The sequence below is a fragment of the Haemaphysalis longicornis genome, unplaced genomic scaffold, assembly GCF_048455015.1.
Source record: "Haemaphysalis longicornis isolate Haplotype H1 unplaced genomic scaffold, Haemaphysalis longicornis Haplotype H1 scaffold_7, whole genome shotgun sequence".
NCBI classification, from domain to species: domain Eukaryota; kingdom Metazoa; phylum Arthropoda; class Arachnida; order Ixodida; family Ixodidae; genus Haemaphysalis; species Haemaphysalis longicornis.
Window position 1 is genome coordinate 109,532,896 of NW_027526422.1, and position 9,166 is coordinate 109,542,061.

Sequence of the window (9,166 nt, forward strand, 5' to 3'; positions counted from 1 at the left end):
ACATGCTAACTTCTTCAACGAGTGTCGGGTTTTCAGAAGAGGCAGCGATCGGTACGCAACTTTTTCTGGTGGTTCAGCCATAATCGCGCCAAAATTCTTGACGTATCATTCAGTCACTCGTACCTCTGTCCTTGAGGTTTTTACTACATGAACAACAATTAGTAACAGGCTAGCAACAAAATGCTTCATATATATCCCTCCGGATTATCGGCAAACAAGTTCTGATTTAGAAAAACTGATAGATCAATTACCTGAGCCATATATTTTATAGGCGTCCTGAATGCCCACAACTCACTCTGGCGCTCTTCTCGCACGGGTGAGCGGGGTTGCCTCTTTGAAAGGTTCTTAACGTCAGCTGGAGTGTGCCTATTTATCAAGGAACACCCTACACACCACAACATAGCACACAACGCTTACTACCACGTACACTTGCCATTGGCTTACCAGTCCTCTTCCCATTTCTACAATGGGAAGTAGTCACGAACCCGTACGGCAGTGTTCACTTCCCTACCTCACTAACAAAGATAGGCCGAACAGTTCACTTTCCCACAAAAAGTTCAATGAAGCGATAGCGAATTGTAACGTATTCACAGAAACATCTACACAACATGACACATCCATAACACACCGACACGTACAGGAGGCAACGCACGTGGTCACGGCGCACTTTGACGCTGCCAACAAGCCACTGCCCAGGTCTCCGATGCTCCGCGGAACCAAAGGAGGTCCTGTTGGAACCAGGACTGTAAGCAGGCACGAGAGGCCCATAACTAGGCGTGGGGTATCCTTCGTTTATGCCCCCCTTGAGAAGACCTATCTTTCAAACGAACGAAGGCTCGTGGAAGCGCGTGCCTCGTGAGGCAAAGAGGCAGAGCTTCCGCGCCATACTGAAATCTATTAACTCACACACACACACACACACACACACACACACACACACACACACACACACACACACACACACACACACACACACACACACACACACACACACACACACACACACACACACACACACACACACACACACACACACACACACACACACACACACACACACACACACACACACACACACAAAGTCTGGACACGAATACATACACATAAAGACCAACAGACGCACAACCTGCCGTTTTTCAGTACAACAATAAACACACTCGACGACGGGGCTAACACACTTGCACAACCCTTCCACCACTTGTCCTGTTACACACACTACACAAACGCGTTCCTGAAATAAAATGGCTGCCGAAAAGAAGCCATTATGTGAAAACAACAGGTCCGACACTTATAACTCAAAGTTCTCGCTTCATGAGCTGAGGGCTGCAGTATGTGGCTGTAAGCCTTGGGCACCGAGCCCAGACAGCATAACATACCCCATGACACAACATATACACTCCGACCCTGTTTAAACACCTCTACACCTATACAACAAAATATGGTTTTTGGGACACATCGCGAGGTCATCGAGGGAGGCTATAGTAATTGCTTTTCTGAAGGAGGGGAAGAACCAATCCTCTCCTGCAATTTATCGCCCCTGGCCCTTACAAGCCGCTTGTACAAGCTCCTCGAGAAGATGATTAGTAGGAAACTTGCGTACTTTATTTAGTAAAATAGTGTTTTTGAGAGCTGTCAAACAGGTTCAAGGGCCAGCGATGTACACGTGATGAACTCGTGGCCTTGAAATCCTGCATCACGGATTCATTTATTCATAAACAGTATTGTATGACAGTATTTGTGACATTGAAAAAACTTATGATACTGCATGGCACTTTGGAATTCTTTGTGACCCTAAGTCTTTTAGTTTGTCAGGCAACATGTTCAATACGCTTGCAAAGAACACGTCGGAAAGAACTTTTCGTGTGAGAGTGGGCAAGGCAAATCGCGGGTTTACGTTCAGGAAAACGGTGTACGTCAAGGGACGGTTTGTGCTGCGCGCCGTGTAATATAAAACTGAACTTACTTGGAGAAGGATTTGCACCAACCATTTCCTACTTATTATATGTAGACGACGTTCAAATCTCTTTGAAACCTTGTAATCTGTCTGTTTGCGGCAGGCAAATCCACCGTGGCGTCAATAAACTTGCTGACTGGGCAGACAGTAAAGGATTTTAACTTAATCCAGAAAAGTTTACTTATGTTGCATTTTCAAGAAGGCTCGGAATCTATGCTGATCCTGATATTGAGCTTAGATGGGTTTCAATTTGTTTAAAGAAGGAACATTTTCGTAGGCGTTGTACCGGATAAAACGGTGACATTTTTTCCACTTATAAAACACCTAAAATATAAATGCCTTAAAACAATGAATATCCTGAAGTTCTTCTCGCAATGACTTTACCAAGCGGCCAAACAAATACTCCCCGCATTATTAGCAGTCTTCTTGGCTCCGGCTTGGACTATGGGAGTGTCGTGTGTGGGTCCACTCGTAAACCTGCTCTAATATGTTGTACCCAGGGCTCTGCTTCGGGCTCCGTTTTGAACCCGGAGCTTTCCATAGGAGTCCCATCGAAGGCCTATATGAAGAGTGTGATATGTGGAACCCTTACATCATCGCTATTACGCATCATTTCTCTATGCTATTTAAACAACCTCCATAAAAAATCACCCATGCTGTTTTGTCATAAACAATATCTAATCCGCTCCCTTGTACGCAGCACGGCCATCGATACCCGCTCCTTTTTCTATCAGAGTAAAAGCCCTTGCTGATGAACTAAGGATTTCGTTTGAGGACAGCATGAAGTCGCCTATTGCTGACCTCGTTTAGCATTGGAACAGGTCAGCAATTTCTTGTGATATTTCTCTTAAATATATTGAGAAATGAAATGCACCCAGATAACTTATACTACAGCACTTCCTACACTTACAACACAAATTCTGGCACAACGCCTTCTACATCGATGCTTTGAAATATTCTTGAGCCGTCGCATGTTTTGCACATGGCCCAGCTTTGCCGTTATGAAACAAGTATACAGAAATTGATGACTTTTCACTCCAGAAGTACGGTGCATTCTATCAGCAGTACAACACATCACACAAAGCAGAACAGAGCACTCCATTGTCGTTACAGACTCAGTAAGTGTGGTTATAGTCTTACATTGCTAGACTCAGTAAGTGTGGTTACAGCGTTACATTGCTTCAAACAAACAAAACACATTCTCCTCTAGTATCAAATCAAAGCTTAAACGCCTGCTGATCAATCACAACTAAAATAATTGCTTCCTGGGCTACGGGTCACATCGCAATCTGGGGAACGAAATTGTCGACCAGGGGGCAGCTGTCGCCGCCCTCCGCATCAGCGTAGATGTACCGTTTGTTTCGCACTTCGACCTGAAACTGCTGGTATGAACAGCTTTGTGTAAATGATGGCGGTAACAATGGGATTCAAAACATAGAACGAGCTCTACAATATAAAGCCATACTTAGGCAGTTACATAAGATGCAAACGACAGACACACTGAAGTAACCTTAGCTAGGCTACGGATAGGTCACACTTACGTAACACATTCACACTTGCTCACTGGGTCTTTGAGAGCGATGTGCGGCAAGTGTGGAGAGGGCCTATGCGTAGTTCACATACTAATCACATGCAAGGGACTCCTCACCACGAAGCGCGCTATCCAGAAATACACAGACGAAAACTCCCACTCCACGCATTGCACTTTTAGGTGATGAACCAATGTTTTCTGTCAAACCCGTTCTTAAGTATTTATCAGAAGTTAAATTTCAGAAGCTCGTTTCGTATCATACATACTGACAACCTGCCCCTCTTACTAGCCATTCCCATCGACTTAAGTTTTTTGACGTCCGTTGCGGATCAATTTTAGTATTCCCTTTTAAACTATGCTAGCCAACCATCTGTTTTTGGCATTCTTTGTCCGAGTTGGCCATGCGCCATTACAAGGCAACACTCATCATCAGTTGTTGCAGTTTTTGAAGGTAGTGCAAGAAATGCCTTGTTGCGGGCTTTTAAATCCGCCGTAAGGTGCGCTGAACCGATCCATAGAGTTCTCGAGAGAAAGCACTCAGATGCCCACCTATTCCTAAAAATCCACAAATCGGTATGGCGTTTTTTCAGTGCGTTAGTCGCTATTCACCAATTCAATTTGTCTAAAGGCACACATTTTAAAAAAGTAGTGAAATTCCGCTTATATAAGTTACAGAGTAAAGGGCAGAACTAACCCATTCACGTTTCTGCAATTTGAATTGTGGTGGGCATTCCTCCCCATCCTGAAAAACTCCTGGAAAATGTAAAAAAAAAATAATAAATGATTTCAATTTGACCATTTGAACAGATGGAATATGGCAACTATTTAGATATTCCGGTACAATTGATAGGCAGAAATAAATCTTTTATTACAACCACACCACGTTTCAAAAGCCTCCGAAAATTTCTGCGTTTGTGTCGGAAGATTATAAAATTTAAGTTCGTTTGTTACAACTGATCTTTGTTCGCGTTTATGCGTGGGTATCTCAGTGTGGGGACCCTGCAAGTGTTCAGCACACCACTGGTAATCTGTATACAGACACAATTACTCTGGATAACAACCATTAGTACAAATACATACAGCGGCGCATAACGCTGTGTTTGGGTCCATGTTGTCTGAAGTATCCAGTGAGGCGCTGTCGTATATTTGATGCATATGCATTGTTCTCCTTTTTAGGTATCTGTGCCACCCGTGCGTCTATGTTAAAGAGCTGATTGAGCGAAAATATTATTCCAGCGGCTGACATAGTACTCTAAGGGTGGTGAAGATAAAACTTCCACTGCTCAGCGCTGTTTTTGTAAGACAATACCACATATTTATGTAACTGTCAAATGATCTACTTTAACTGCGTCCTAAGCACTGGTCTAGAGAATAAACGAGTTCCCTCTATTTGAAAGCCGGTACAATGCTCGTGGAATGGGCTGTGGTTTAAAGGCCAATCTGTTAAACCAGTTCTCACAGCTTACCCAACATTTTAAACGATATCCTAAGCGCTACGTTTAGAGTTAGCACCAAAAGATAGCACATATTTTAAGCGAAAAGAGGTTCTTTTCTAACTTGCGTTTGTCAGTGGCACTTATGCAAGGCTGTGCATGGCTCCTTATTCTTCGGACAAAAATGATTTTTTGTCGCGATGGAATGATGCAAAATATAAACAAGTGCACATGCAAACACAATACATTTTGCAATGCAATCCCCTCCATGTGCAGGTCCTGCTGCAAAACAGCTCAGGTTAAATAAAGAGCTTTGTAATCATTTTTGATGGCGTTCGATTTCCCGCCGAAACGTCTGCTAGAAAGCCAACTTTACACACATGGCTTCACAAACGATGATAATGGTAAATAAACGCACACCAAGCACGACAAAGAAACTCTTTTATTTGTCGGAATAGAACCTGGTTTCCTCGCGTTAGGAAGCCGATGTCTACCGGATTTCACCATTCCAACCCCGTTGAAAACTCCGGATTTTCTACTGACTGACTCAGATGGCATGGGTGAGAGCTATCCGTTCTGACTCTCTATTTTTTAAGAAACGAGGTTTGATTCTTATTGAGCTGTATAGTATTTGAGCTAAAATAACGAAACAGAGGTCAATGATTCCCCACACGCGTTACCCCTTTTTGTTATAGAACGCGTAGAATACTTCTTTCTTAGTGAAAAATGCTTGGTACTGAAACTATCTTCACAACAACAAGCAACCCCCCGCTGACATGTAAACGTACAAGAAAAGTCCATTTAATAAAATAAAACTTCGAAATCAAACGGTTTGTTTGACTAAAAAAACGATTTAACTCCCTGCCTTTCATCCTACGATGCATTTGATTTTCCTCGTTATAACCTAATGCCGCCGTAAACATACTGTAGAGAACACTTAGAGTTACAAAATGCGCTTGGTAGGAACACAGACAGAAATATACCAACTGGCTTGTAGTAATGCAAAACTAGTGAAAAACGCGTTGATCGCATTAGAGAACACTTGAATGTGGACATCTTCAACAGAACTCTGTTTGGTGGCGTTAAAGTTGAGGAAGAGGCAAATACACCAAGGACGTTTATTGAAAGCAGTCCCAGCGTTTCAGAGCCTACAACGCTCTTTTATCAGGGGTCGTTTCAAAGAATGTTACTTAAATTTTAAGCAATTTGAAGGCGTTTCTATCAGGCGCGCACAATGTTATTTATGTTTTATTCTATTCCAAGAGGCAGCAGGTATATAAAGGAAAGGGGTACATCCAAGTAAAAAGAAAAAAAAAAAGAAGACACTTACATAACTGCTGCCTCTGGTCTTACACAATCACCTCTGATAAAGGAGCCGAGTAGGCTTCCAAGCATATAGAACCCCTGTATGTTTCGCCTTGAATATTTGCGCTTACTTTTTAACTTGTCTCAGAGGAAAGAAGAGCATTTGAGGTCGCCTCCTCCACCATATATGAGCATTAGCAGATCAAGTGCTACCAGGAGTTCTTGCAAATAGCAACGTTTGCGATGGTTAAAACAATCAGGCTACATTTCCATTTAAATATATGTCGTTTTATACAACTTTACATAAATTTTGAACAATTTGAATGCATTTGTATCACGCGCGAACTAACGTATTTATTGTTCATTTGATTCCAAGAAGTTTTTACAACAACGTTTTTTGAACGACTGCTGGATGATGCTAGGGTTCAACTTAAGACTGCGAACGAAAATTGACATACGCCTCATCAGCGCAAACAGTTGTTTCTCCGCACGGCCCAAACAGTGCGTTACACGAGTATTTTAGGGATGACACTAGTGGTGTCCGTCCTTTTCCTGCGTTATTCTGCGTGTAAATTACTGCAGGGACGACAAATATATACTTGGGAAGAAGCAGACGATGCCACGAATTAAGCGAACCTCCTTTCAAACGCGCGCCCGAAGTGCCATTCGGTACGTCGGTTCGGCAGAGTGGTACATTGTAGGCGATATCGCCGTTCTCAACATTACACCAGTTTAGAAAGCAATTATTCAAAAAGTTAGTTTCGAAAAAGTGAATACACACACCCGCTTCATTGGAGATGGGAATGGTTGCGGAAGGTCTGGAAAGCCCTACTGAAAAATAAGCAATAAATTACAAAAACGTGGGATATTAGAATTTTTCAATATGTTAAAATGAAGTATTGAGATTAGAAAAATTATATTCATCAAGATGGACAATAAAAGTGTATTAAGGTTTGTTCTATAGGTAGATTTATAGCAGAAGCATTTGATTATAGAATAATGACAGGTATATCAAAACAAAAAGTCGAAAGGTATTATATAATATTGAAAATGTGAAACGTCGATGGAAAATAAATTGCAACAAGGCATAAGAAATGTCATTTAATAGTAGCACTCGGCAAAAATATCTATGGCGTTAGTATTAGATGGTTCAAGTTGGAAAAGTTTTGAACGGGCTCTGCCTACTTTCGCTTCGCCCTTTCACCAGATAGAGCGATATAGGCTTGGAGAATGGCAGAATAAGATAACGTGCGGGAAGCGTTTAGAACTGTTGCCTCGTTATTATGCACCCACGGAGAAGTGTGGAGCGGCAGGTTCTCCTGTATAAACGCTTTTGTGACTCGGGCAATCACTGTAAGCCAAGGTTTGACGAAATCCGGAATGGTCGGTTAAGATGTTCAAAGTTAAAAAAAAATTCAGGTCACCGACCGAACGTTTATTAAAAACGCCGGGAAGGTGTTTCGAAACAATCGCTGCTACGAGTTTAAAGGATAGTCTGCACACAGTGCTGCCGGAAAATAAGGGGGGAGGGAGAAAGACGAATCCTAATGCTAAAGTGAGTGAGTGACGCGTAGGGCAAGAGCCATTGTATGATGTAAAAACAGCGCGGTAGGCCGAAATACACGAGGAAAGAAACGAGACAGGACGAGCGCTGACTATCAACTGAGATTTATTTGAACGAAAAGATATATACATAAAAACACCGAAACGGCGCATGCGCAACCATCCATGCAATACCAATCACTGGTAGAGATAAAAAACGAGGAAACAAGTTTGCTCCTACATACTGTCATCAACAAGCAAGATAAGCAACTTCTATATAATGCATAATAACAGACGCTTGAATAATGCACTCGTCAAACCTACTCGCCCAACTCAAACAACTTTTCATCCTGCTGTTGTATGAGGTTCGCCCCCTCGTGGAAAGCCAGGACAAGTCACAAGGCTTCCCCCCGGGTGGAGTTACTGCCCGTCGGGAAACGCAGGTCCTTTAAGCTTTGGCTGGGCAGCCCGATACGCTGAGTGCGGCCCTAAGCTTTGTTCACGGGGCTTCGTTCTGGGGGAAGGAGCAGAGAAGGTACTCCAGGGTCTCGCGCTCTGGGCAGTCAGCACATGTGGGCGACGACCGGCGGCCTTGTCGATGCAAGCGGGCTGCCAAGTTGCAGCATTCGAGCCGCATGCGGAGGTGCATGGAGCTTGCGTCCCTGCTGACGCGGCCAGGTAGGACCTGCAGAGCTTGGCCGCTGAGGACGCTGGGGTCCGGGTGCATTGTCTCCACCTCCCGCGCCAGGATGTGTTTTAGGCGTAGAAGGGCTTCAGGAACAGGGAGGCAGGGATCCCTCCTGGTTAGCAGCACCTCTGGCCAGGGCGCGAGCCACCTCATTGTCGGAGACGCCGACATCTGCAACAGGTGAGCTTCACCGCAAGCGACCACTCGATGGCTGGTCCGCTGCTCGCAGTCGCAAGAGAGCGGGACGGGAGTCTGGGAAGATGACGGCCCCCTGAGTCCGGTTTCCCTTCTCCAGGAGCAGGTCTGCAGCAAGGTGCAGCCCGGTCAGCTCTGCATGGGTGGAGGAGGCGGGGAAGGGTAGACAGTACACACGACTGGCGCCAAGCTCCATTGCCGTGCATGTTACTCCAGCTCTGCCCATGGACCATGCAAGAAGGTGATTTCTTTAGGGTAGGACGCTGCGGAAGCTCAATGTGACCCTCGTAGATGAACGCCAGCATGCCAATCTGCGAGAATGAGCGGCTGCGGTAGCGCTGCAGAAGGGCTGCCCCATTCGGTGCGCTCTGGAGACGGTGGATATGGTGCAGCTCCGCCTACAGGGCCCGCATCTGGATGGTACAGGTAGCGGCATGTGGTTAGGTAGCCGCATTGGGGGACGTGCTTAAAGGCCCAGACACAGGCGTATGGCCCGGATCAGTCCATCTCCAGCTCCT